The sequence below is a fragment of the Vicugna pacos genome, unplaced genomic scaffold, assembly GCF_048564905.1.
Source record: "Vicugna pacos unplaced genomic scaffold, VicPac4 scaffold_103, whole genome shotgun sequence".
In the NCBI taxonomy this organism is placed as follows: Eukaryota; Metazoa; Chordata; class Mammalia; order Artiodactyla; family Camelidae; genus Vicugna; species Vicugna pacos.
In genome coordinates this window covers 2278726-2306124 of record NW_027328783.1, presented here as the reverse complement: position 1 = coordinate 2306124, position 27399 = coordinate 2278726, and the positions used below count along the sequence as shown (strand labels likewise).

Here is a 27399-nt window from a genome sequence, read left to right as displayed (position 1 = left end):
CAAAGAAGACCTTTATGACCTCACTATTTCAGAGCAAACTTTAACGATTCTTTGAGAGGTGGGGCCTGGGGCGCTCACTAACAGCTCTTTAAATACTGACAAGGATGTGCTATTAGTTAATGCAAAGGCTCTAACTCCACATTAGCTCAGAAAGCAAAGAAACTACACCAAAGACTTACTTTAAAAATTTTATATATTCCTATTCTTTTGAATATTAAAGTTCTTAAAAGATATGATTATTTTTGGAAAAGACAACAGCTGTATTAAATTTCCTCTCACCAAGAAAGCAATCTATATCAAGAATAAAAACCCCTATGGAAATCGAAACGACAGGACGTTTCTAGCTAAGTGAACATCCAGATCTGAACACAAACCTAAATCCTATCAGATCTCACTCCTGATCTGCACTTTTCTTTCTGCCCTAAAGCCTCTCTTCACTCAACCAAGGCTGTCTGTGGGCTTCAGACAAAGCACCCCCGGGTGAGTGGCCCAACCTTGTGGCACCCCCACCAGGCATGAGGAGGGAGCCTGGCTTTGTCACGGAGGTGAGTCTGAAGTTTCCTAACCTGATACTTCCTGCACAAGGTCAGGGAGCTCCCTCAGGCTGGAGAGGGCCATTCCAAAGAGCACAGACTAAGGGGTCCAGAGTGGCGACCTCACAGGCTGTCTCCCCACAGCGCGCTGCTTCATGGGAAGGGCTGCAGGCTGAGCCCCCTGTAGAGGCAGGCCCTCCCACAAGGTCCTCCTGAGGCTTGGGAGGCCCTGCCTCTTTGTCCTGGACAGAGGTGTCTGGACCAAGCTTTGAATCAGTCTTCAGAAAACCTTGCAGTACTCTGTGGAATGTCAGGCCTCGGTAACAGAGCAGTGTGAAGAGGTCACGGGGGAGTGTCGGCCACCCTACACACCCCCAGCACTTTGTAGTTCCTTACAAAAGACATGAGTTTCGATGTGTGAAGCAAAATACCACGTTAGGTTGTTAGTTTTGACCAATCTGCCGACGGTTAAATAGCAGACAGTCAAATGTTTGTAACTAAAGTCACATTTACACACAGAACATTATTCAGCATTTCTCATGAACAGTTTTAGGGTTTGTCCACCAAAGTCCACTCTCCCCCAGAGCAGGTACACAGGCCCTGTCTCTCCCTCCCTCCCTCAGGAGAGCCAGCCAAGCCCCCGCCATGCCCTTCTTCCCTTGTCACCTGGATACAGGTGGCATGGCCCTAGGTGAAGGCAGGGCCACAGGCTGGAAGGCACACCTGGTCTCTGAATGACTTGCTGGAAAGAGCCATCTACCAGGGGACCCCCTGCCAGGGCTGCCGTGTGACCAGGAAATAACTGTGGACCCATAAGTATGTGGTGCCATTTTAATCCTGTCAAATTCATGGCAAATCACTCTTATAAGGAATCTAATGAACTTTTACTCTCACGATAAAGCAGATGTGCTAAGCCCCTGGATTATTGCCTTAGAATTGGTCCTCCTTAAAGCTGGTCACTGTGGGATAGCCGCTTCCTTACAAACAAAGGGCCCCTCACCCTGTCCCAGCTGGACAAGAAGAACTGGCCTCCAGGATTCCCCATGGCTGTCCCCCCCACACCACTTGTCTAGGGTGGCCATGGGGGCCCACAGGGGAGGGCAGCATCAGAGGAGCTGCCTGGCCATCCACAGCCCCTTCCTGGTAAACTCACCACACTGCACCTGGCCACCAACACTTCCTGAGGTGACTGTCTTGGGCACTCTCTTGTCCCCTTCCTTTCTGTCCATGTTCACTGGGCGCTGCAGTGAGTGGGACATATAATGGATGGGCCTGGCCACTAGAGCCAGAGGGGCTGGCAAAACCACCCCTGCCAGTGACCCCTCCAAAAGGAATGTGGTCATCCTGGTCAGACTTCAGGGTGCAGGACAAAAGAAGGGCCCAGAGTGCCCAGCGTGAGCTGGACGGGGAGGCCCTCTGGCCTTGTCCCAGCAGGACCAGCTCCCTCTGATCAGCCTGTGTTTCACCTGACTATGGGAAGAAATACATTTTGAGAAATCCTAATTTCAGAGTCCCAGAAGTTCCAACATTTCCACTCCTCAGGCATGAAAGCAAAACTCACGTTTGCATCTGAAAAAATGAACAATAGATAACCCACGTTTGGTCACAAGTGTACAGGCAAAGGCACGTTTCAAATAAATGTGCCACTGACTGTGCTTCGGAGAGAGGATGCTGGCTTAGAGCCTGAAAAGATGGAAGAAGCCCCTATCTGGACATGTCTTTGACTTCTCACCGACACCTCTGCTTCTTGAGTGACTTTCTGGTCTGGTCTTTGCCCATTTTCACTGGGACCTGTGTCCTTTCGTTACTGACTATGAGGATCTCCTTATATACTGAGGAGAGTTGGAGTGAGGTAGGGATGGACACGGTTCAGGGACACTACTGATGCTGGAGCCGTCTCCTCACGCAGGGGCTCTGGTGCAGAAACAGAGGTACCAGAGGGGGTGAGAGTGGAGAGAGTTGGGCTGAGCTGGACAGGAGAGACCTGGAGAGGGCAGCCAGTGTGGCTGGCGGGTCGAGGTGACAGGAGGGCTGGGAGGTGGCTCTGGGAGTCAGAGAGGAGGAGGGACAGGTTGTTTAAACTACAGGTTGATGGTGCTGGCACTTTGGCTCCAGGCTCTACAATCCGGCCAGCAGTTTACATAACGATTCTATCCATTGGTAATGGGGCCCTAAATTTTATTTTTTAAAATATATTCGGAAAAATTGGCCCTTTTTCTATTCCAAACCATGTCACAACCCAGCTTTTCCTTGCAGCATCATGTGAACAAATCTGCATCTCTCCATCTGTTTCCAGAAGTTCAGTCTTGGAGAATCACCAAGCAGATGTGCTGCAAGCATCAACCCCTGTAGGAGTCTGGACACTGAGACTGCACCTGGCGACCCCAAACCCTTGCACATCCTTGCAGATTCTGGGCCTCGCCTCCCCTGGGCGCAGGTTCTGAACCTGGGGCTCAGTCAAAGAGGGCGAGCCTGACCTCAGAGGGACCTTCCAGCCATCGTCTTGGGCGGAGCAGAGGACCCTCTGATCCCTCATCTGACCCTTGGAGCTCTCTGAGGTTCTGACGTGGGTGGAGACAGGGCTGGCCCTCAGCTCTGTGGTTCACTTGTGCGTCCCATCATCAGCAGATATCCAGAACACCTGCCGTGTACTGAGTTCTGTGCTGGGTGCCATGCAGATACAGGTAAATAAGTCAGATTCATCTCCTTCTCTTCTGCTTACAGTCTACTGGGTAAGCCTTTGTTCCACAAAGATGTTTTTCTTCTGAAATTGCCCAAGGCAATGATTAGTCAGGAAGCTGTACTTAAACACTGTGTCAGCTGGTTCAGACTGCGTAACAAACACCACCGACAGGGTGGCTTAAACAGTAGACACTTACCATCTCACAGTCTGGGTGGAGGTGGGAACTCTTTTCACTGTGTCCTCCATGGCCTTCCCTCCATTTATCTGCAACCCCAGTGTCTTCCTCTTCTTCTCAGGACACCAGTCAAAGGGGATCAGGGCCCCACTTTTGTGACCTCACTTAGCTGCAATCACCTCTTCAGAGGCCCATCTCCAGTAACAGTCCCACTGGGGGTTAGGGCTTCAGCACACGCATTTGGGGACACAGCTCAGTCCACAGAAACGCCACGAGCCAGCGAAGCTTCCTCCTTGGCCAGTGGATCTGTGTGTCATTTCAGACCATGTAAAGAGTTCCAACAGCTCACAGGCCTGTCCTGGCCCTCACTCTCTGCACGTGTAAGCCTTTGTAAGCCTTCACGGTCATCCAGGAACAAGGCATAGCTAGGACCCTCTCTGGCTTCTCCTGAGCTTGCCTGCAGCCTTGTGCATTTCGGAACTCCCAAGAACCTCTGGACTCCAGTGATACCTGGTTCTCCTTCTCAGCTAAGGTGCCACCTGGTCTCCTAGCTTTTGCATCTGCCCCGAATAGCAGCACAGCTGCAGACAGCTGCGATGTTGGCCTTCCCTGACGGGACACCTCTGAGGCCGCTGTTGTTGACAACAGCCCTGGCCATGGGTGTTCCCACACTCGGCTCCAAATCAAGCTAGCCCTTCCCAGTGGAACTACCACACACGGAGCGGGTGGGGTTGGGTGGACAGCAGCGGCCACCGGCTGACCGCTGCAGATTTCTGCTGTTCTGTCCAAGGGTTAGTAGTTCCTTGAATAAGTGCTTCTCAGTTTGTTGCCTGCCTGTGGGCCCATTTCCAGAGTCCTGAAATGACTGTTGTTTTTTAAAGTTTTGTTATTTCTTTTTTGGAAAGAGGATTTGCCAAACTCTTCACTCAGTCATTCTGGAAGTCCCAGGCCATCTGGCAGTGTAATTTATTTTTGAACTAACATAGTTTTAGGTCCATTTTCCATGGGGGAAGTGTGTGTATTTTAGAGTCTAAGTGGGATTTGTCTGGGGCAATTCAAAGAGTCTGACCCAGTTTTTGCTTGTCAGTTGTCAATCTAATACACTTGTAGTGAGTAAATCACTGCAGACCCTCCACAATTATCATGCTTAGAATTAAGGGTGAAATGCACGCTCTTTGCTTCCAGAACTGATGCAGAGACAAGTTTTCATCCCATTGGCTGTCGGGTTGTCTGTTACCTGAGCTCCATGGAAAACAAGGTGAATGAACCAGAAGGAGAGGCTGAGCAGTGTGACCATGACTGAACTGAGTTGCTCTCCTCGTGAACCCCAAAGAAGTGAAGTAAAAGCATCTTAAAGCATACGTTATCACTTATTTTAAAATTACACCTTTTTTTTTTCAAGATTTACTAATATACCTTAGAAATTCTAGTAAAAGTAAAACACCCTAAAATTTCACCAATAGACATTAGGTATTAATCAAGTCAGAGATGAGTACGTAAATGTGCTGAGCCACACCTGTAAGGGCTTGTCCAAAACGGCCACAGTGGTCACCTCTGGATAGAGGGATATGTCTTTGTAATTTCCTGAGTTAATTTATCAAATGCATACATATTTTTTACAATAGGAAGCTGTTTTAAACATCTGCTTTCTTTAGCTGCAAAAGGGGGTTAGCAGTCATTCCTGAGCTGCATGATTGCTCACAGAGTGAATGAGCATTAACATGTGAGAACTTGCTGGGGAAGGTCCCTGGCTCACAGCAAATGCTCAGCAGGAGTTGGTGTTTGCTTCTCCCCATTCTTTGTGTGTGAGAGCACATGGGTAAACTTCTTGGAGTTAAATGAATGATATATCTATATTGTAGAATATAGGGTGAGTGTTCATGTTTATAAAATGGAGACTGACGAGATAATACTATATTAAGGTGGAAATAATAAATCGCATTGTGCAGGCAATATGACTTCCGCCATAAAAAAAGAAAAAATGTTCAAAAAAAGAGTATAAAATGCTGTAATAAGATTATCTTTTAGTGGTGAAATTGTATGGCTTTTTCCATTATAGATTTCTGCAATTTCCAAAATTTCCCAGATGGTCATTCATGAGTTTTATTAAGCAGGAAATGTTATAAAAATGTCCTTAGAATATAGCTTAAAATTCTGTTTTCCTCCGTGTGACCTGGGGCTGCCTCTTGCCCTCCTCCTGAAGATGAGCTTTCTTCCTGAGGGCGCGCCCCATCATCCACTTAATCCTGCCAGGTGCACCCTTCTCTGTGCAGACTGAGCACGCTGTGTGGTGGGACCAGGTGCAGAGCCTGGTCCCAGGAGGCCACTGTGCTGGGTGAATGGATATGGTCTGGGTCTCTAACCTGGTGATCCTGCACAAGCTGGCCGTCTCTCAGCAGCGTCCTGAGGCTGACTCAGATGATGCTATTCAATTTTAACGAGTTAAATTGAAATGAGAAGTGCCCACCTCACTGGCCAGCATTGCCAACCTGAATGAGAACTGTGTCCTCCCCTGTCCTCGGGTTGAGAAGGTCCAAGATTCAGAAGCTCTCTGTTACTTCAGAAATGGAAAGGGAGAAGACCCCAGTTCTTGTCGTAGCTGAAAGATAAGGTCATAGACAGGAGACAGTGTGCTGTGTGGAGAAAGATTTTACAGGACTTACTTAGAAAAGGAAAGCACACCCCCGAGCACCGCAGGAGGGCTGGTCTCAGGGGGAAGAGCAGTTGTCTTGTCTGTCCCTTCCTCTTGCAACCTGGCTCAGAGGTGGTCTCTCGAGTGACTGATGCTCTTGTCCCTGGAATGCTTAGTCATGCTTGCTTCCTTTGCACATGTCCTTACCCATGATGCACACAGAGAAACCCATGGTGGGGGGCCTAAACTGCATTGCTAATTGTAATCCAGTGAGCACTGGGTCATGTCCAGTTAAGTTCTTCTCTCTACCGTGCAGTTGCGGCTGTCGGGTTCTAACCGGTTTCTTGCTGGCACTTACGCAGAAGAAATAAAGTCCCTTTATGCTGGAGGCAGGCATAATGCCATTTTCCGGACCCTCCTCCCTCTCCTCCACCTGCTTGCCCGGTGCCCCCATTTATTTGACTACCTAACATCTTCAAACCCTCTTTGATCTCGTGCATTCACATAGCAGCATGCCTACTCCAAGGATATCCTTCCTCAGAAAACCCACACAGACACTTCAGCCCCCTTTAGGGTCACATTCACACACATTCTTAGGCACCACCCTCCTTGTGGATCCCGTCACAGACACATGCTCTTAGCATGTGCCCTTAGACACTTCTTCACACTAAAAAGCCCTTAGACACTTCTTCACACTAAAAAGACTCACAATCATCTCCTTTCACAGAAAACATTGGTGTGTAATAACTGGAGAATGAGAAAGAAAAGAAATTGAAGGCAGTTAAAGCAAAAATAAACAACAATAACAGCAGAAACCAGAACTTAGGGACCAAGCAGGAAAGATGGAACCCATGTGGGTGGGTCGGTCAGCATGCAGGGCACCCCTAGGTGGACAACAGGGCCACTGGTTCCCGCTCCCGGAACTTGCCACTCATAGGACCTTGGTTCCCTTCCAACATTAGGAAGGTGAGCGATGGAAGCCAATGGGAAACGGCCACTGCAGGCCACAGCCTCATCCCAGCACCGCTCCGGGCCCTGAAGTGCACACACACTGTCAATCCTGAGGCAGCCTCAGTCCCTCCCAGCAGCCAGCCAGCAGGGGTGCGGATGCTGGGACCCTGGCGAGAAGCCCAGACGGCCAGACGCCCCGCTGTCGGTGCAGCGCTCGCTCCAGGACTGTCCGTAGTACTGTTGTCCACTCAGAAGCCAGAGGAGAGCGGGGAGCTGGGCCAGAGCCCCAGCACTGCAGCCTTTCCCATGCTGGCAGCCGTCTTCCAAGTGGAACTTGTCAGAGGCACTCTCCAATGTCCAATTCTGCTAACTTTCTGGGTCTTTCCACACCAGTTCCTCCAGCCACACAGTGACTGGAGCACAGGCACCATTATTCCCTTAGAAAATGGGCCCACAGATCGGCTCCCCACCTGCACCCCGTTACAAGGAAGAGAGCACCCAGTGGGGACTGGAAGTGACCTGGTATGACCCTGGGGTTAGCTCCCCAGTGACCCCTCATGAAAGCCCCTCTGCCGAGAGCGCTAGGATCGACACTGTGACTTGGCTCCACAAACACAGGCCCTTCGTGCACCCTAACTGCCCCATTACCCAGGCAGGGAGGCCTGGCCACCGTGGTTAGTCCACCCTGTGGACAGAGCTATGCCACCTGCCTCCTCCCTCCCTCCCTCCTCTTTCCTTGTGCTAAACTTAATGTCTAATTTCAGGAGTATTACAGAAAAACAGGACGGAGGCCACATCCTGACTCTACCCCCAGAAGGACACTCACAATCCCATAACCAAAAGATCAAACTGGCAATTTCCCAGAAATGCGACTCTGGTCTTAAAGAAACATGGTCTTTCTGCAGCTCCCTGGCCCCTGGCTGCACATGCGTGAGCGTGTGTGAGGAACACATGTGTGTTTCTAGTGACTGGCCATGACAGAGCCACAGGTCCCTCATTTGGATTTACAGCTGGAGCCAGGACTGCTGAGAGCACATTTTTTTTTTTGGTAATTGAATAGTCAGTTTACAATGTTGTGTCAATTTCTGGTGTACAGCATAGTGTTTCAGTCATACATATATGTGCATATATTCATCTCCATACTTTACATCATACGTTACCACAAAGTATTGAATGCAGTTCCCTGTGCTATATAGAAGAAACTTGTTGTTTACCTATTTTATATATAGTAGTTAGTATCTGCAAATCTTGCACACTTCTTAATCACCTTCCAAGTGGAATCTCTCTGTCTGCTGACATGGTTTTCTCACTCAACAGAACATTCCCATCAGGAGACATTCACATCTGACTTTCCTGACAGGGGTCCTGGGCATGTGACCTTGGACCCTGGGCTCTGGTTCCGACCACGTTCTTATCCCGACTCAGGAGTAGCTGGTCTTGGGGCCCCACCTGGGGGTGTGTGTTGGGGGCTCACATGACGTTAACCCCTAGGTTTAAAGTTAATTCACACAAAAGATGGATGCAAGTGTGTGCAGAGGATCTGTGTCCTGACGTTTGGTGTTTTGACCATAATCTTGAGACCACTGTCCTTAGAAGCTTATGCCCAACTCATCTCAAAGGCGCAGGTTTGAGCACCTTCTGCCACCCCGTAGCCATGGAAACAACCTCAGCACCAGTCCGAGACCCCTCCTGGAGTATGAATGACTGCCTTACGCTAAAACTGTGGGTTTTGCTTATTTTGAGCCACAAGATGTTACAATGTCCAACTGAGATATGTAGGTGGAAAAAAACATTGAAGTCACTGCTTTATGAATTTCACACACCGAGTACTGTTAGCTCACCTCTAAAAATCCCTATAAATAGGAGACAACATTTTAAAAATTGGTAAATAAAACTCCACATGGAAATAAAAAACAAGACATGATTATTTTTTTTATAAAAATGTTATCCCATAAGACTACAGTTGACAGTAAAATTCTGTGCCCTGAAACATACACACACACACACAAGTATGTGCAGGGGAACATGGTCATTACAAGAATCACCTGTACTTTTCCTTCTAAAAGTTCTTTCCTCACGTCAGCATTAATGCCTCCACCACCCCAATCTTCAAGTCAGCAACAAAAATGTCCCTCTTTTTCCAGTGTATAGAAAACCTTAGGGGATGCCTTTTACCCCATTTTTAGTTTATTACAATCCTTTTAAGCCCTGGGAAGTGGAGGAGAGTGGAGACTCAGGGTTCCCCAGGGCAGAGGATGGCAGGGGGCTGTGTCCCGAGGTGATGCCCAGTGCAGGACTGCAGGGACCCAGGTGCCCAAGATCTCGTCCAGCAACAGGTCGGGGCTCTCAAGATACAAATCAAGCTTCTTAATTAAATGTGTGTTTTCCTGATTTTCTTTGAAGAAATTAACATGAAACTCCCTCGGAGGGAAATAACGCCGGCTCTTCTGTTTGGTGGGGAGAAGAGTGTGGATCCAGTTAATCTATTTTGCATTGTTCTTTGTTTTACCGGATCTTACTTTAATTTAAAGTCAATTCACAGAACGTTGGAACATGTAGCGTTCAACAAAAGAGCGATTAGACAAATGATGTTTTAAGTATACAGATGTGCTCAGCCCTCTGCCGCAGTGCTATTTAGAGGAACAACCCCTGGATTGGCCATTTCAGAAGGATGTGCTGCTTCCTAACTAAAAGTTTATCTTCACATCATACTTTGTACTAAGTCTCCATTTATAAAACATTTCAACTAAATAATTTAGTGATATTGTGTTGCAGACTTAATATTGTTTTCCTCCAGATAAGTTTCAGGGAGGCAAATTTCTCTGCCAAAATTGAGATCTACCTTTTTTTTTTTTTGCTAAAATATATTTAAGTAAATTTAAAAAAATCAAATAACACCAGTGGTCTCTACTGCAGAACATGACACCCCGGTGGACACCACTCAACACACATCCCTGGGCAGGTGCTCCGACACCTCTGCTCAGAGGGCCCCCTGCAGAATGAGCGGGTTAATGCAGGTAAAGGCTCAGTGGTTTTCTGGCCCCAGTGAGTCCTCACTGAGTATGAGCACCCCCACCCCAGTCCTCCGCAGAGCACTGAACTCGCCAGGACCCACCTCCACTTTTCCAGGTTGGGTCTCTTTGCATGTTCTTAACAGCTTTATTGAGATACAATCCGTAAACCATACAACCTGCCCATTTAATTCAATGGTTTCAGTACCCTGGCCCCACAGGTCAATTTCAGAACATTTTCATCACCTCAAGAAGAAACCCCAAGGCCTTTAGCTGCGACCTCCGGCCCCTCTTCCCCTCAGCCCCAGGCAAGCAATGACCAGCTTTCGAGCTCTTCCAGTTCCCTGACTTGGTGTGAGTGGATCACACGCACGTGGCCTTCTGCGCCCGCTTCTCTCACCGAGTGTCGGGGTGTCAGCGTTCGTCCACCCTGAAGCTTCCTCAGTGCCTAGTTCCTTCTTGAGGCCGAGCAACGTTCCGCTGTGGGGGCAGACATCACCTGCACCCTCTCACCCTCTGATGGCCGTCTGGGTTGTTTCTGCCTCCTGGCTCTTGTGGACTTGCTGCTGGGAACACTGGACCCCCGCCCTTGAGTGGACAGGGCTTCCTTTCTCTTGGGTGTGGGCCAAGGGCTGGAAATCCTGGTCCTCGGTGACTCTGTGTTTGACCCGCTGAGGAACTGACAGGCGTTTGGCAAAGTGGCTGCTGCTGCTGGTCTTCCTGAGCCATCACATCAGCATCACACCGTCATCATGAGGGTCAGTGAGCACTGAGTGGGCAGGCATTCTCTGAGCTATGAACAGCCCCAAACCCAGCTAGCTCCGATTAAAACAGACAAATGCCTTTGCCCGCAATTCTCAGAAATCTGCAGAGAGTGTCTGGCCTCCCAGGCATCCCGAGGGCCAGGACTTCATCCCTCAGAGTATGGTCATTGTGATGAAAAGATGGCTGCCAGGGCACCAGACATCACAAGCACCTCCATACACCAGGAGAATGCATGTGGCCAGGTGGCAAAATCCCTTCTTCTCCTGTTCCTGGCACTTCCTGGAGAGAGATGCAGCTTTCCCAGGACCCAGGAGTCTGTTTCCCAGTGGGATTCACTTTAGACAAAGGGGAGGAGGACAGGCCATGGGGGTTCCAGGGACATCAGTGGCTGGAGGTCTCTTTCCACTCTTCTAGCAGGACTCACAGGTGAGAAATGGGGGTGGGGGTCCCGGGGGTAAGTTGGATGAAGCTGCCCTTATAAATAGATGGGGAGGGGATCTGCTGCAGCCTTCTCTGGCCAGGATGAGGAGAGACTGGTGCTCACAACCCAGGGCTGTAGCCAGCACAGGAGACCCCCCACTAGGCCCCAGAATGTTGGGAAGATGTCTCTGTCCCTCTTCATAAATCAGAAAAGGGCAGCTCTGAAATCCCTAAACTCCATGAAGATCAGTGACTCTCAGCTTTGACCATTTTCCTGGGTCGTCTCAATTTCTTAGCAGAAGTCTTTGTCCTCCTTGGAATTTGGGAGCATTTATACTTGGCTCTCACCTTGTCATCAGCACTTAGTGATGTGCTGAATTAGTGGAAACTTCCAGAAGGATCACCCATACATCTAAGGAGGATTCTGCTGTGTCTGACATCTCTCAGCAACACCTGGGCTTGTAGACCACCTCTCAATAATTCCTCTCACAGCTTAGTAAATATTTATGGACTCTGACCTCAAAAGAAATCCTATCAGGGAAGTCTACACAAGAAATAGAAATAAAAGCAAAAATAAACAAATGGAACCTAATTAAACTTACAAGTTTTTGCACAGCAAAGGAAACCATAAGCAAAACAAGATGACAACCTATGGAATGGGAGAAAATATTTGCAAATGGTGAAACTGATAAGGGCTTGCTCTCCAGAATATATAAACAGCTCATATGACTTAATAAGAAAAAAACAAACAAAGAACCCAATCCAAAAATGGGCAGAAGACCTAAACAAGCAATTCTCCAATGAAGAAATATGAATGACCAATAGGCAAATGGAAAAATGCTCAATATCATTAATTATCAGAGAAATGCAAATCAAAACTACAATGGGTATCACCTCACACCAGTCTGAATGGCCATCATTCAAAAGTCCACAAATGACAAATGCTGGAGAGGCTGTGGAGAAAAGGGAACCCTCTTACACTGCTGGTGGGAATGCAGTTTGGTGCAGCCACTGTGGAAAACAGTATGGAGATTCCTCAAAAGACTAGGAGTAGACTCACCGTATGACCCAGGAATCCCACTCCTGGGCATATATCCAGAAGGAACCCTAATTCAAAAAGATACCTGCACCCCAATGTTCACAGCAGCACTATTTACAATAGCCAAGATGTGGAAACAGCCTAAATGTCCATCGACAGATGACTGGATAAAGAAGTGTGATATATTTATACAACAGAATAGTATTCAGCCATAAAAATGACAACACAATGCCATTTGCTGCAACATGGATGTTCCTGGAGAATGTCATTCTAAGTGAAGTAAGCCAGAAAGAGAAAGGAAAATGCCATGTGAGATCACTCATATGTGTAATCTGAAAACAAAACAAAACAAAACATAAATACAAAACAGAAACAGACTCAGAGATATAGGATACAATCTTGTGTTTGCCACGGGGGAGGTGGGTGGGAAGGGACAGACTGGGAGTTCGAGATTGGTAGATACTGATAGGTATATATAGAATAGATAAACAAGTTTATACTGCATAGCACAGGAAAATATATACAAGATCTTGTGGTAGTTCATGGGGAAAAAGAATATGAAAATGAGTATATGTATATTCATGTATCACTGAAAAATTGTGCCATATGCCAGAAATTGACACAACATTATAAACTGACTATAACTCAATTTAAAAAAAAAGAATAATACCAAAAAAAAATCCTGTCATGAATAGTGGAAAAATCAAGTGTTTCCAATTCAGTGTTTCAAAAACTTGGTTTATATTTTTCTGCAAAGATTTCTGTCTTTCAATAAAATCTTAGTTTCTGCTGTTCTTTTAAAAACAAGAAAATTAACTTTTAAAGATTCTTTATGATTTCAATACATGAACCTTTATAACCAAAATAAGTAAACTTTCAATTTCATGTTCTCAGAGGCTGTTTGGAGGAGGAACACCTCTGCCCACATTTCTGGTTGCAAAGTCGCAGTGGTACTAGGGGGATGTGAGTGGGTTGGCTGCACCCTGCCCTGGTAGGTGCAGCCTTGTGCAGCCTGACTGAGGCAGGGCTCACAGGCGGCACTTGGATCCCCTTAATGAGAGAGCACTTACAAATTCTCCAGAAAGTAACCAGCCTGCAAGGTTCCAGGAGAATCGTTGCAGTGACTACAACTTGTTAGTATTAAAGAATTACTTCCCAACAACTCTTCAGATAGAAACTAAATGAGATAAATGATTTTGTTGTACTTTTTAAAATTAAAGAATTGTTAAAGACGCTTTATTCAGTTTACAGACTAGAATATTAAAAGTTTTAGTTACTTTATGAAAAGCAATCATTTGCCACCTGCTTAAAAAAAAGATTTAATTTTGTTGTAAGCCTCAGGAGCATTTACATTTTATCCACAGGTTGTTCAAATGAGCAGCATTTAATTAAACAGAAACAATTATACAAGTAGAATTCTAATCTAAAAAGTCCTAAGTGGCTATATGGTAACATGGGTACGTAACTCTTACATCCTTGGATGCAAGAAATTCTAGTTTCAGATAATTTTTCACACTAAAAAGTTGTCCACACTTATGGAACTTAAAAAACATTGTTGAGTCTCCGCCTTGTAGCTTGGAGTGTGTGCCTGCCGCGCCGCAGCTGTCTGAGCCTGTCTCCGCATTCCCGCCGCCGCCACCTCTGCTAGCATGCCCAACTTCACTGGCACTTGGAAGATGCGCAGCAGCGAGAATTTCGATGAGCTGCTCAAGGCGCTGGGCGTGAGCGCCATGCTGAGGAATGTGGCCAAGGCGGCTGAGTCCAAGCCGCACGTGGAGACCCGCCAGGATGGGGATCAGTTCTACATAAAGACATCCACCACGGTGCGCACCACCGAGATCGACTTCAAGGTCGGAGAAGGCTTTGAGGAGGAGACAGTGGACGGACGCAAGTGCAGGAGTTCAGCCACTTGGGAGAATGAGAGCAAGGTCCACTGCACACAAACTCTCCTCGAGGGCGACGGCCCCTAACCTCCTGGACCCACGAGCTGGCCAACGACGAGCTCATCCTGACTTGCGGCCAGCTTACTCCTGCTTTGAGGGTGGGATGCATGTTCCGCTGAAAAATGTCATAGTTCTGAGCTGCCAGTGGACCTCCCCTTCCCCCCTATCAACATTAGGGGATCCCATTTTCCCCACGGTAATGTAGTGTTTCCCCTCAAGGCCTTTTCTGCTTCTGTGCTCCTGGTGCTCCCTAGTTTGGCATCTGTATGGTTTCATCAGTCATTAAACTGGTTGTACACATCTCCAAAAAAAAATTGTCACTTGATATTTGAAGATGAACGTTTCACGTAAATTAATCTAATAATAGCAACACATCGCATTTACAAAACCTCTGTGATTATGGCAGGTTGTTCATTTTAAAATCCTGGGCCACGGTTTCTAGGTTCACTGTTTGCTCTAAGGCACTGGTATAAAGTGGCTTATTTTCCTCAGGGGCAGCTGAGGCCAAGCTGTAGGCTCCAAGCTCCCAATCACCTGCTCCCAGCCTGCTCTTGGGGAATCGTCGGAAAGTCCTGCTCCATCCACTCGTCCTCAGAGGGAAGACCTGGGGTCCTGTACGGATAGGTCAGCATGGAGCAGACTGCTGGGGAATCTTGGTTGCATTTGCACAATAAGCTAAGTGGTTAGTCTTAGATTCATAGCTTCAGATACATTTGTTTTTAATATTTTGCTCTTGGAATACAAAAAGTGAAGTGTGGTTTTCTGTACAAGCAAAGTGACTTAAGAACAAATGGTCAAAAAAAGGCTCTGAAATATGGGGTATGTTTTCTGTTTGTTCCTCACCCTCCAAATCCCTCTGGGGTGGAAGAGAGTGAAGCGACTCTGGCCCAGTTCCCCTGACAGTGACTCCCCACTCCAGGATGGTCCAGACCTGGGCCTTCTCCAACCTCTCCCCTCATGCTCACAGGCAGGTGGCTGCCAGGCCATGCCCTCCAGGGCCCACAGCCACATCAGGAGCCCTCACCCTTCAGATCACATGCCTCCTGGCTGCTAATCACATGTTCCCAGTCTCAAGAATACCTGCCTCTCAGCGGCAGATCATGTGCCTCCTGGCCACTGGTCTCCTGCCCCCAGGCCCCTGACCATGGGCCCAACCCCTGCTGATCATATGTCCCAAGTCTGCTGATCATGTGCCACCAGGCCCAAGATCACGTTCAGTCCAGTGGCACATTTGGTGCAGTTTTGAGGCTTCCACCATGGCGGATTTCTCTCTGCTGCTTCCTTGCCTCTGCTCTGAGCATTCAGGGGCCCTGTTCCTACATGCACGCCTTTGGATTTATCTCCTTTGGGTACTGACCACTGGCATCTCGTAACAGCTTTCCTTCCTCCAGCAGAAGCTCCTGGGTGGAGGGAGATAGACTTGTGCCAGACACCTGTGAGCCCTGGGCTGTATGTGGGTGGCCCGAGTGTGGATGAGCCCAGAGCAGCTGTGTCACCTGGCCTGCTGAGGTGCTCAGTGTCAGGGAACCCAGGAGCCAGCAGCCTAGCGGGGGTGCCGAGGACCCTCAGGGACTCAGCAAATGTCCCTTCCAGCAGACAGCCTGGCCAAAGTGGGGAATCTTTGGGGGACTACAGGTGGGAGAGTCACCGTCTTGTTTCTGGTTCATGAAGTCCAAGTTGGGATGGGATGTGAGATGCACCATGGGAGTGGGAGCTTTGTCAGGGCCTGATGGAAGAGCCGGGCACAAGATCGGGTTGGGCCACCATCAAGCCTGTGGCTGTAGAGTGGCATTATTGTGGGGACTGGCCATAGACTCCAGAGGAGGAGCTGACAGTCGCTGGGGCACAGGGAAAGTGGGGGACTGGGAGGCCCCAGGTGTCTGGGCTCAGCAGCCAGGGGAGGTGGGGCTGCCTCCTGGGGTGTGGGGAACAGCAGCCTCACAGTTTTGTGAGGGGCCTGTCAGCCCTAAGGTGAGAGGGGGATGCAGGGTTTGGAGAGATGAGCCTGACCTGGGGGATGGGTCCAGGGAGGAAGGAGAGAGCCCAGGTGGGGGCAGGTGAGTTACAGCAGACTCCATGTAGGGGACTGTGGTCCTGAAGGAAGCAGCTCAGAGCCTGAGAGGATTGGCTGTCAGGTGCTCAGCCTCACTCTCCTGTTCCTTTATAAAGCTGCTGTGTCAGAGTTTGAAACACTGCCCGGGGACCCCCTGAGACCAGTGCTTCCCTGGCTTCATCCAAGGGGTCAGGTGGAAAACAGAAAAACTGCAGGCCCCGCCCATGTCCCCACAGGGAATGGATCCCATCAGGGCACTGGGCTCACAGACTTCAGGAAACCATGGCCCTCAGGGCTGGTCTCCTCCTTGCTGTCACCTGCTGATCAGAGGCCCAGGTGCCCCTCCTGGCTCCACCCTCTAGGGCCTGAATTCTGGGACAGCTTGGGGGTAGTGCAAGACCCTCATACTCTTTTATCTGCCTGAGGGTGAGAATGTCTTAAAGGCTGCATTGGCTGATTTTGGAGGTCTGAATGTTTCCAGCAGGTATGGGGGGAAGTAAGGGGTGTGAGGTTCCTACATCGGTAGGGCTTTCCCAGGGTAAAGAGCTGTGCCTTCCCCCTCCCAGTCCATTCCCCACACCATCCATCCAGGAAGCTCAGATCCAGCAGTATAAGGGCCAAGGCTCTCCCTTTGCTTGTTTGTGATTCCCATTCCCACAGCAAGGAGCCTGGCTCCCACCGTCTGCCATTTATCAACAAAATTCTCTGTTGCTGGTTACATGCACAGTGGTTTCAGAATTGTTAACTACTACACCCCAGAAAGAACTTTATAATAGAAAGCCCACAGTTTAACAACGGTCCGTTCTGCTTTTGCAGAAGAAGTCTGTTCATTTCCAAAGTTAACTTAGGTCAGCACCTTTGCCCACCACCAACTGTTTTTCCCACCTGTTTCTAATACATTTCATAGATTATGTGTCACACTGTGTGTTCCGTCCTGTGACACTGCTACACCCTAAACAACTAAGTCTGAATAGACTACAATTGACCTTTGGGCTGTACAAATGTGTGGGTGTAGACAAACGTATAGTGACAGGTGTCCATCCCGAAGTATCGCATGGAACACTTCAGCCCCCCCCCGCCATGATCTGCTCATGTACGTAGCTTTGCCTTTTCCATAATTGTCATCAATGGGGTCCTACTGGGTGCAGCCTCCTCAGACTGGGTTCTTTCACTTAGTAATATACAAGTGAGACTTACCCGTGTCTTTCCATGGGCTGATGGTTTAATGTCTACTGTTGAGGAGAATTCCATTGCGTGTGTGTGGGAGGAAAACCTGTTTTCCCTCTGTCCTTCTAGGTTCTTGGATGAGACCTCCCAGCCCCTAATAAGACAGATTACCAGGAGAAAAACAAACAAGTTGAATAACATGCATACCTCCTATATACAGGGGAAACATCCAGGAACACTGACTCCCTCCCTGAAATGGCCCAAAGCATCACCTTAAATATGACCTTCAGCTGAAAACAAAAGCAAGGCCTGGGGGAGGGAGGAAGTCATTTATGGCAGGCTACTGTGAAAGCTCAGTAAACAAGAGTGTAAGGTTTAAAGTTTGTGTCCCGGTTCACTTCATTCCATATGGCTTCCTATTAGTTGTTTCTAAGTATTTGGAGAAGTTACGGATATTTGGCTCTATTTCAGTTTGAATTTCCAGTTTAAAGGACTGAGCAGAGCCGCTGTCGGGGCAGGGCCTCCACTGGCTGTGAGGGCGGCTGGGCCCGCGCTTTCCCATTGGCTGGCCGGGCCCGGAGCCCGCCTCCCCCAGCTGCGGCGGGAATCTGCGTGCGTTCTGCCCGAGGATCTGGCGTCCTGCGCAGCTGCCTGGAGCCCCTTCTCCTCAGGACCTGCCAGGGCTTCTGGACAACAGGGGGTTATGTCCACGCTGACAGGAGCCCAGTCTCCTCAGGACCCAACAGGAGGTGCTGCACTGAAGGGAAGATGAGGAGGAAGGGAAAGTGAGGAGAAGCTTCCCGTGAGCAGCTGACTGCTGAGGGGAAGCCCTCCTCAGAGGCCCCGGGAGAGGAAGGACCGGATGTGGAAAGCTGTGGGGTTTAGTCAGGTTTTGTGGGTGCGGCAGACAGCGTGCTAAGATCATCACACTAGGCAGGGAAGGAGAGAAGAGGAAAGTCCACGTGGTGGCCTCCATCACTTTTTTTCCAGCCACATGGTGCCTCTAGGGCGGCCCCGCTAACAGGCACCCCATAAGGAAAGCCGGCAAGCACACTGCCCCTGCCGTCCCCAAGCAGCCCCGATGCCCATATCCCAGCCTGTGAATGGTCTTCTAATGATCCCCCAGTTGGTGGCACCCTCCCACTCTTCCCCACTACACACAGACACAGAGCCATGGCAGCCTTCCCAAATCACAAATTTGATTACGTCAACCCCACTTCGAACCCTCCAGAGGCTCCCTGGTAGAGTTCTACCCCACCACTGACCCTGCTCGCCCTCCCTCACCTCAGTACACAGGTCCCCAGTGACCTCAGGGGCCCCCTGACCTGCTCTTACTTCCCACTTGCCTCCAGGCTCATTTTGACTCTTTCCCAAGGAAGCCTTCCCTCCCTCCAACCTCCACAATTTGTTCCTCTGTTCCTAGAACATTCTAGGCTAAATCAACTTCTGACAATGCTAAGCTCTCAAGAAGCAAATACATTTTGCTTACTAATGTGGCTACACCCTCTCTCCCCACGACACACAGAAGCGCGCGTGTTATGAATAAATGAATGACGGGGTGGTTCTCAAAGTGACAGACATACCTGCTCTCGCCCGTTCCGACCCTTCTCTCAGTAGAATATCAGAAACAAAACCAGAAGTACCTTTCCTGAGGATCACTTTCTGTTGACACCCTTCACTGCCTACTGTGTCAGTTCTAGGAAAACTCAAATTCTTCCAAAGCCCTACACCCCGGACTCTCTCCAGTGTCCTCCCCAGCAGGGGCTCCCTCCACCCTGGACCACACAGGGCACTCTCCCCGGGTCCCCACGCCAAAAGCCTCCAGGCCTCTGCCCGGGCTGCACCTGCGACCTGAGCCACATTCTTGACTCCTTCTCCTGGCTGACTCTTACTCTGTCCTCACAACTGAATGTACAGCCCATTTCTTCTAGGAAGTCCTCTCTGATAATGTCCTTTAGGTCTTGTCTGGGCTCTATCTATAGCAGCAGTACATGGTGACCAACTGGGTGCCCGCTCCTTTGAGACCACAAACTCTTGGGGGCCACGTGGGAAGGAGAGAGAGATTACAAGAGGGGTGGGGGAAGCAAAAAGCAAAAATCACAGCCCAAGTCCCAAATTCAAGGATACTTTCTCAGAAAAAAGTATAAACTATTTCACACGTGTGCAATTTGGCTACTATTTTTGTGGCTTGCGGACAGCAAGAACATGGTGTTCTAGTCCAAAACCCAGGTTACATGCAAAGAAATGTATATATTCATATCCAAAGGAAACCAGAGCTGCTCAACAAATGTTTGCAGTTAGAATTGAAAGGAAATTTGATAAAGGCAATCTCTCTCTCTTCTTTCTTTTCTGGCATCATATAATTTGAGAAGTATTTGCGTGACTAAGAGATGGCTACAGCCTGTGATTCTGCACTGGAGTGTTTGGGGCTGAGGAAGCCCAGATTACATTCACTCTGTAAATGCAATCACACCAACACACTGATAGGTGCTGTGAGTTATGGAGCTGATGTTCCAAAGCAGGCAACATTATTCTGTAAGAGAACTCTAAATAGAAAGTAAGAAATGCAATGTCCTGTACTCAATTTCATTTGCTATATGGGCCATTAACTGATAGTATATCTTGACTAATGAAACCCAAAAATAAATTGTCAACATCGATTTTCTTCATCTGACCATTTTATGCTAACTTTGGATATTAAACCCTCACTCCATACAGAAAGCTCACGCCTATGCTGCAGCACAGTTACATCCGTGGAAGAAAGCCGACCAAGGGAGAATTGGAGAGTTTCCCTTCAGAAGCTGCGAAGTGTGGTTTTGCACCTGTACATCATTTGCAACCACGTCACCGACAAAGGAGTTAGACCTTACCTCTGTGGGGCGAAAAGCACTGCGTGCTTCAGAACCATCAAAGAACACTGAGCTTTGTGAAACAATCCTGAGGCACATAAATCATACTTTTTCTGAAAGGCTCCAAAACTGACCCACTTCACCATTCCAGGTATAACAGGGAAGTACTGGAAACAGTAGAGAGAACATGACCTTGAAGTCTGACAAGGCCCTGCTTGAATCCTGCTACAGCATTTACTAGCCGCTAAACAGACCAATTCCTTAACCCCTCTGAGAAGGCTTCCCAATCTGCAAAAGGGGGCTGCCACCGCCCACCTGGGAGGCATGGATGTGAATGCAAAACGCAAGTAGGGCGGCCGACTGGTACCTGACACGGGGCCTGGCTAGTTTCCCTCCGCTGCCCTTCTCCCTCTTTAACCTTGCACTGTTCCCCCGGTAAGGATCAAGCCCCCGGAGCAGACTGCCTGTATCTTCCGTTTATCCCTGGATACATGCCTTACCCTTAGGAGGCCAGAAAAACAACTGCCTCCTCCCAAGTCACTAACAATGTTCTTAAGAGTCTGGGTATTTTTAACTCTATTTTTCAGGGAGAGTATTCCAAAACTTTCCAAGCACCAAGCATTATCCAGGTTGCCTCCCCTCCAGCTGCCCATCCCTTCTCACCTCAGATACTCTGAATGATTGACTTCTGTTCATGGGAAAGCGAGTCCGGTAGGGTGTGGTCTCCCTAGGCCTCCCTCCCTCACAGGTGAGTGTGATTACCTTCTCCCCACTCCAACTCCAGCTTCTGAGGAGTCTCCTCTTCCGGACCCTGCAGCCTCTGCAACTTCCCAAGACACACATGTGGCCAAGACCCTCCCTTCAGATTTCTTCCAGGCTGGCCATGCCCACCCCTTGGCCCCTTAAAGATAAACGGCATTAGAGTGAAAATCCCAAACGCTGCTGACAGACACACCAAAGCTGCATGGTCTGGGCTTTCCTCCAACCCAGGCAAAGCCCTGACCCCCCTCAGCCTCAGTCTGCAGCCCTCGAGATGATCTAATTCACATGCAAGGCTGTGAACACTAGCTAAGAATGACGACTCCCAACGTGTATCTCTAGTCCGGCTCCTTCACCTGAGCCCGTCTCATAGACACGAGTGCCTCATTGAAGTCCTAACTTGGATGACAAATGGCATCTTAAAAATGCCTCATGTCCACCATTTACTCTGGAATTCGATTCCTGGCAGGTACCTCCCAGACTCCCCATTTTAGTAACAGCCCCAGCACCCACCTATGTGTCTAACGTCACATTCAATTTCCAATGTTCCCTCCCCCCGGCTCTGCCCTGGAATCAGTCCTGTTATTTCCGTCACTAAGCCCATCTCAAGTGTGGTTCTGCAGGGACCATGGCCGTAACCCCACAAGCTCACAGCATGGTGCAGTGACTAACAGTGCTCCGTAGGGTGCTCCCTGGAAGGGGAGGCATCTCCTGCCACGGGTCACCTCAGAAGGCAATGGATTCTCACAAAGCAGGACCAGGAGAAGGGACTCAAGTTTCTCCCGTGGTCTTAGCTTTAAAGGGCCCGAGGTCTGAGGGAGCTCCTAATTAGCAGAAACACTTGCCAGTGAGCAGATGAGGATGTGGGAACCCAGGGAAGGCTGTTCTCACTCCAACTCCTGGGCTCTCGGGAGCCACAGGAAAAGCCTGTGTCCAGGGCACAGCCCAGCCATCACAGATCCCAGCCTGCTTTTGCCAACCCGGACAGCCTAGACTCCATCTACTTGCGACACTTACTTCTGTTCTGTTCCCCACCCAGAATGTGATGGACTCATTCAGATATTCTGGCCTGCCTCAAGCGAGACAAATTCAGTGAAAAATGAAGTGTCCACATTTGGACCAGAGCATGAAAGGAGAAACAAGGCCTCATAGTCAGCATGGTGGTGGTGGCCAAACCCTTCCACCGGATGAGATGAACCATGGTTAGGGTGAGAATCCAAGGTCCTAGGTCGGCCAAATCATCTTCCTTCACGGTTGACTGGGGTGTTGGAGACTGACTACCACAAACTAACGACACGGCCGTCAGTGGAGGGCGTCAGCTGCAACAAAAACGGATTCAGCTATTTAATGCCATAATGGGTTAAAAGTAAAGGCCGGGGCAGGGAGGTCTGTACGGCTGCTGAGGCAAACCACAAACCCGGCTCTGAAAGCCCACTGGCTGGAGAATAGAGGAAGCTACGGTCCTTTTAGCAGTCCCTGTGCCCAACAGATCCAGGTGAGCCAGATACTTAGGAGAAGGCCATGTTGTCCTCATACTCAGAAAAACCACCCTCGTAAAGGGAACAAAATAGTGGCATGGATTTTAGACCCACTTCTGCCCCTTTATGGAGGCAAAGTAAAGTAAATGGCACGGGTAAGTTGAATGCAAAAAAAAAAAAAAATACTAACTGCTTCCTCCAACAGCTTCCCCTGCAGCTGCTCACCCCCGAGCCAGCCACTTTCTCACCAGTGACCGCTGGCCAGGAAGCGCCATCACGCACGTCACACAGCGACAGCCAGGAACCGCGTGCCGAGCACGTTTGTGGAAAAGCAGGAATCGAGCAAGATGCTGCAGTCTTTGACTTTCCAAGTTTAAATACTCCATGAAAAGTATCCCTCAGCAGCCGCCTAAATCAATTCGCGTCTCACTTCTTCAAAACAATCAAACAAATTTAATAAGGGCGCATTTGTCACCAAATATAAGAAGGACGAAACAGGTCCCTCAAAGCAGGGATTTTAACAGCTATCAAACACCAGTGGGTGATGTGCTAACAAAGCAAATATTCCACAAATTTAGAAAATAAAAAGACTACTAGGATAACACATGGATAAAGGCAGCTGTTAAGTTTTTGCTTTTTAAAGCGATGGAGACATTACGGAGTGCAATCTGGCTATTCCCAATGCAGGGTGTGCACAGCCCACATTTTCAGAAGCAACAAAATGCTCACTGGGCAGTACAAGAGAAAAGAGGAATGAAGAAAAATGAAAAGAGGAACAAGAGAAAATTAGAAAAACACAAGAACAAAAATGTGTTTGACAGCATGTACAAGAATTTACGTGAGTGTGTGAGGCCAGGGACGCGGGGACGGTGAGACCCACCCTCACTTCCTGCTCCAGGGAAGGCAGGGGCCTGTGGGGAGCGGCGCTGCTGGGGGACCCCAACGTGTTCAGCGCCCCAAAACAAAACTCCACCTACATGCGTCTAGGCAGCTTTTGAGCTACAAATTGTGGTCGCATTTCAGGCTCACTTCCACCAAGTGCAGAAGGAGAGAATTAGGCTCTGGTCCTAAACGAAAGCATTGTTTAAAAAATTAATGACTGTGGAATAGCAAAAGCAACAATGGAGTAAAAGTGACTGGAAGAGAACGTGCTTGACTCGAGCTCACTGGCCGCGTTAACTCACTGACGTTAAGATGCTGGCTAAGCCCTTATGGTACCAGAACAGAAAAAACCCACTAGGAGGAAGGTTTAATGCGCTGCTGTATTTTGATGCCGGGAGCCATGCCTGGTACACGAGGTTCTGGGTAAACAATGGGGACCATTTCAACCACTATGGGCTAAGCACACATCCAGCTACTCCACCAAATCCCAAGGGTAGACTTCAAAAGGCAAAAAAATGCTGGCATTCTCTGGTGGGTCTGTAGACTCAGAGCCAAGCAGTTACTGAACAAAAATGTCAACAGCGCCTCCTATGAGAAAAGAACAGGCACTGGCCAGGGGCCTGGGGCAAGGCTCCGGGCTTCCACTGCTCACCCACCAGTCTGTCCAGGGGGAAAAGGTGGTCCCTGCTTATATTGCACCAATGTACCTACCTTGACTTATGCCTGGGGGCTCAGCACGTGGTGACATGTGAGGTGAACCGAGCCAGCCTTGGTTTAGCACGGTGCTGGCAGCTATGCCCTCAGAAGTGCCCAGGCTCCTAAACCTGACACCTCATCTCCAAGGAGCAGAAGGGGACTGCGGGCATGTAGATCACAGGGCCCTGTTAGGACAAGTACAGATCATGGCCACGACATGACTTGCCCCTTCCGTAAGCCATAGAGGTATGTCTGGGAGGAACAGAAATTTCGTCCAGATCCCGGTAGGCACCTCACACAGGTGGGACTCAGGTCCCCTGTTCCTATCACTCACAGGGCTGGTCTCTACATTCATTTTATCAATTCTCTGGCATCTTCTCCTCCAACTTACCGACAACCAGAAAGTAGGATCTGATCTTAAGTAAGTTCAAGAAACACAGAGCACCGCCTTCACAGCCGACCCGGCAGCACGTGCCAGGTCCTACGACCGTCACCTGTGGGACCGCCATCAGCGCTCTTCGGACTCAAGGCCCGAGGCCGTAGGCCGGGGGGACAGAACTTCCCTCACTCTCCCTAGCAAAGGGGGACCACTTCTCGGCAAAGGCATCTCACACTCTTCTGCCCGAGGGACAGCACGATGGACACATGGGGAAACAGAGCAGAACGGGGGGGGGTAGGCAGCCCAGAAGGCTCGTCTGCACTTCCGTGGCAAAGCGGGGCCGTTGACTTAATCACAGGGACAAAGTGAGGAGGAACATTTCCCTGCTCTGTCCCATACTCCATGACAAAACTTTCCCTGCGAAAGGAGTTCATTCAGAAGTCCCTGGCGGTGTTTCTGATGTCCTAACTTGGCATGGTGGCTGTCGGGCAGGAAGAGAGGGCCTGAGCCGTGCAGGTGCTGGACCTGGGAGGCAGGAGACACCGGTTCCACCCCCAGCTCAACCAGCTCCTCGTTCTGCGTCTCGGGATTCAGCGTCTCATCTATAAGCAAAGGTATGAGACTGTCCCAGGACAGGATGCACAACAGAAAAGAAATGAGAGCCATTTAAAGAAAGTTTCCCAGTTGCCATATTTAAAACTGTAAACAAACAAACAAAAAACAAATACTAGAAACTGATTTTAAGAACAGATATTACTGTTCTACTGTATGTAAAATACTATGATTTTGACATGTAATCAATATAGAAAGTAACAAGATAGTTTACATTCTTTTTCCTTGACAAGTCTCAGCATCTGATGTGCATTTGACCTACAGCACATCTCAGCACAGACCAGCCTACTCTCCAGCGCTCCTAGCATCAGTGGCTGTGTCTAACCTATTGGACAGCAACTCCAAGGGTCCCACCAGGGTTCCTGGCTGAAAAGCAGGAGGATGTGTCCACACTAACCTTAAAAGGATCTCTCTGAAACAAAAGTGGATTCACTTTTAAATGTCTGTAAACCGGAGGGCTGCACCTCCCTCCACCCTTCGCTACAAGACAGCCCTCTTCCTTCCTGATCCCTTTCTGGATGTAGGGAAGCAAAACGGCAAAGAGCCAGGGTGGATGGGCCGACAGGTAAACTTACTTTCAGTCTGTGTCCAGTCCCATGAAGTCCTCCTTCTCAAACAGGATGCAGAGGAGGGGGATCTTGTCCCCAGAATTGTTGAGGGCCCTATCCAGCCACTTAGACTTTAGCAAGATGAAGAGTGACTCAGGGAAATCCTTGATCCTCTTCACCACCCTGCAGCCCTCGTAGATTGAAAGACACGTCGGTGCTTGTCTGCTCGGCTACCTCCCCATGCAGCACAAAGACAAAGAGCTGAGAGTGATTAAGCGAGGTGCCATACAGCTCCTCTGCACGTGGAGCTTATCGAAGGCCTTAGCCAAGAGGCAGTCGCTAATGGTGACAAGGCCCACGAGCTTGCGGTTGGTCTGGAATTCGCTCCACCCATTCTCGGGCGCATAATGGTGCCTGTAGTGGATAAAGAGTGCCAACTGGGAGCCGAACAGGCTGATCTGGCTCACCAAGGGGATTCACTTATAGATGCAAAAGAAATTCTCCTCTGAGATGATCCCAACGGCTTGGACCACCACGGGGAGGGTCTTGAAGTCCTCAGCACACTGCACATAGTCAGGGATGCTCATGTTGCAGGCCCTGCCGAGAGGGGAGAGGAGATCGAGGTTCATACTTTGCTGTGGGATGCAGGCACCTCTGGGTTGCGGTAACCTGGTGTGTACCAGCCAGAAGGCAAGGGAAGTCCAAGCAAAGCCAGGGGTACAGTTTGTCCTCAGAGTCTGCACATGGCTAACGTAGCTCGGATCACATTACCTAGCTTTTGGTCTAGGCTTCCTGACCCTGCAGAGAAGGGTCATTCCTTGTTTTCTGTTTCCAAGCACCTAGCCAGACCCTGATGCAAAATCAGTGCTCAAAACTGCTGAATAAACAAATGAACAAAGGAACTGCTTTCCCAAACCCGCTTCAGCAGAATATAAACAAAAGAACCACAGTGGGATCAAAACATCTGGATTTCACCTCCAATTTATTTGAAATCCTAAGCTGTAGAATAATGGATAAGAAAACTTGCCCTGGGGAGGAGGGTACAGTTCAGTGGTAGAGCACGTGCTTAGCATGTACGAGGTCCTGGGTTCAATCCCCAGAACCTCATTTTAAAAAATGAAACAAATAAATAAACCTAATTATCCTAATCAGAAAACATTTTTTAATTCAAAGTTGAAAAACACCTTGTAATTGACACAACATTGTAAACTTGACTATACTTCAATTAAAAAAAAATTCTTGACGTACAAGAATATATCTGGATTATGGAAGTTTGCAAATGTAAAATGCCTAGGGTACCACCTGCATAAAAAGGGGGGACTGTACAGATTTACTATCCCTCCTTTATGAGCTATATATCCTTTGGGGGGGTATAAATACTAAGAGCTAATTTTCTCAGATTAAAAAAGAAAATATTACCTGATCATCAGTACTGCTGAAAGATTAGATAACGCTATGAAAGCATCTGACCCACTGAGGTTACTTAATTAGTGTTTGTTGAATGAATGAATAAACAAGCAAAGTGAATGCTGCTCCCTGCCACAGACCATCATAATGGTACTTCCTGGAAATCCCAAGCCCACATTCCACTTGACTCTACATTTACCATGTGGGTGACCAGGGCAGACCTGTGTGCTTCTCTAAGCCCCAGTAAAATAATGAATAGAAATGAGGGCAATAATACAAACCTCAAAGTGTTAGTGAGTCAGTAATGAATTGTACCCCAACTTTGCAAGAACGGAACCATTTAGGAAAATTGGGCAAAGAGTCCATAGGCCCTCTCCATATTATCTCTTATGACTACATGGGAATCTACATTACATC

The 27399-nt window shown here is 48.8% G+C and overlaps 1 long non-coding RNA gene and 1 pseudogene across 2 annotated transcripts in view; one reads left to right on the top strand and one right to left on the bottom strand.

The window, feature by feature from the left end:
- LOC140694725 (uncharacterized) overlaps positions 1 to 27399 on the bottom strand; it is a 90433-nt gene that overhangs the window by 14082 nt on the left and 48952 nt on the right. Inside the window, exon 6 of one of the 2 annotated variants that reach the window (XR_012070333.1) lies at positions 25911 to 26172. The exons of the other annotated variant lie outside the window; for it this stretch is intronic. This is a non-coding gene — a long non-coding RNA (uncharacterized lncRNA). Of the gene's footprint in view, positions 1 to 25910; positions 26173 to 27399 lie in introns of those variants that run through there. 2 annotated transcript variants of the gene reach the window in all.
- Positions 13826 to 14332, top strand: LOC140694776 (cellular retinoic acid-binding protein 1 pseudogene; annotated as a pseudogene).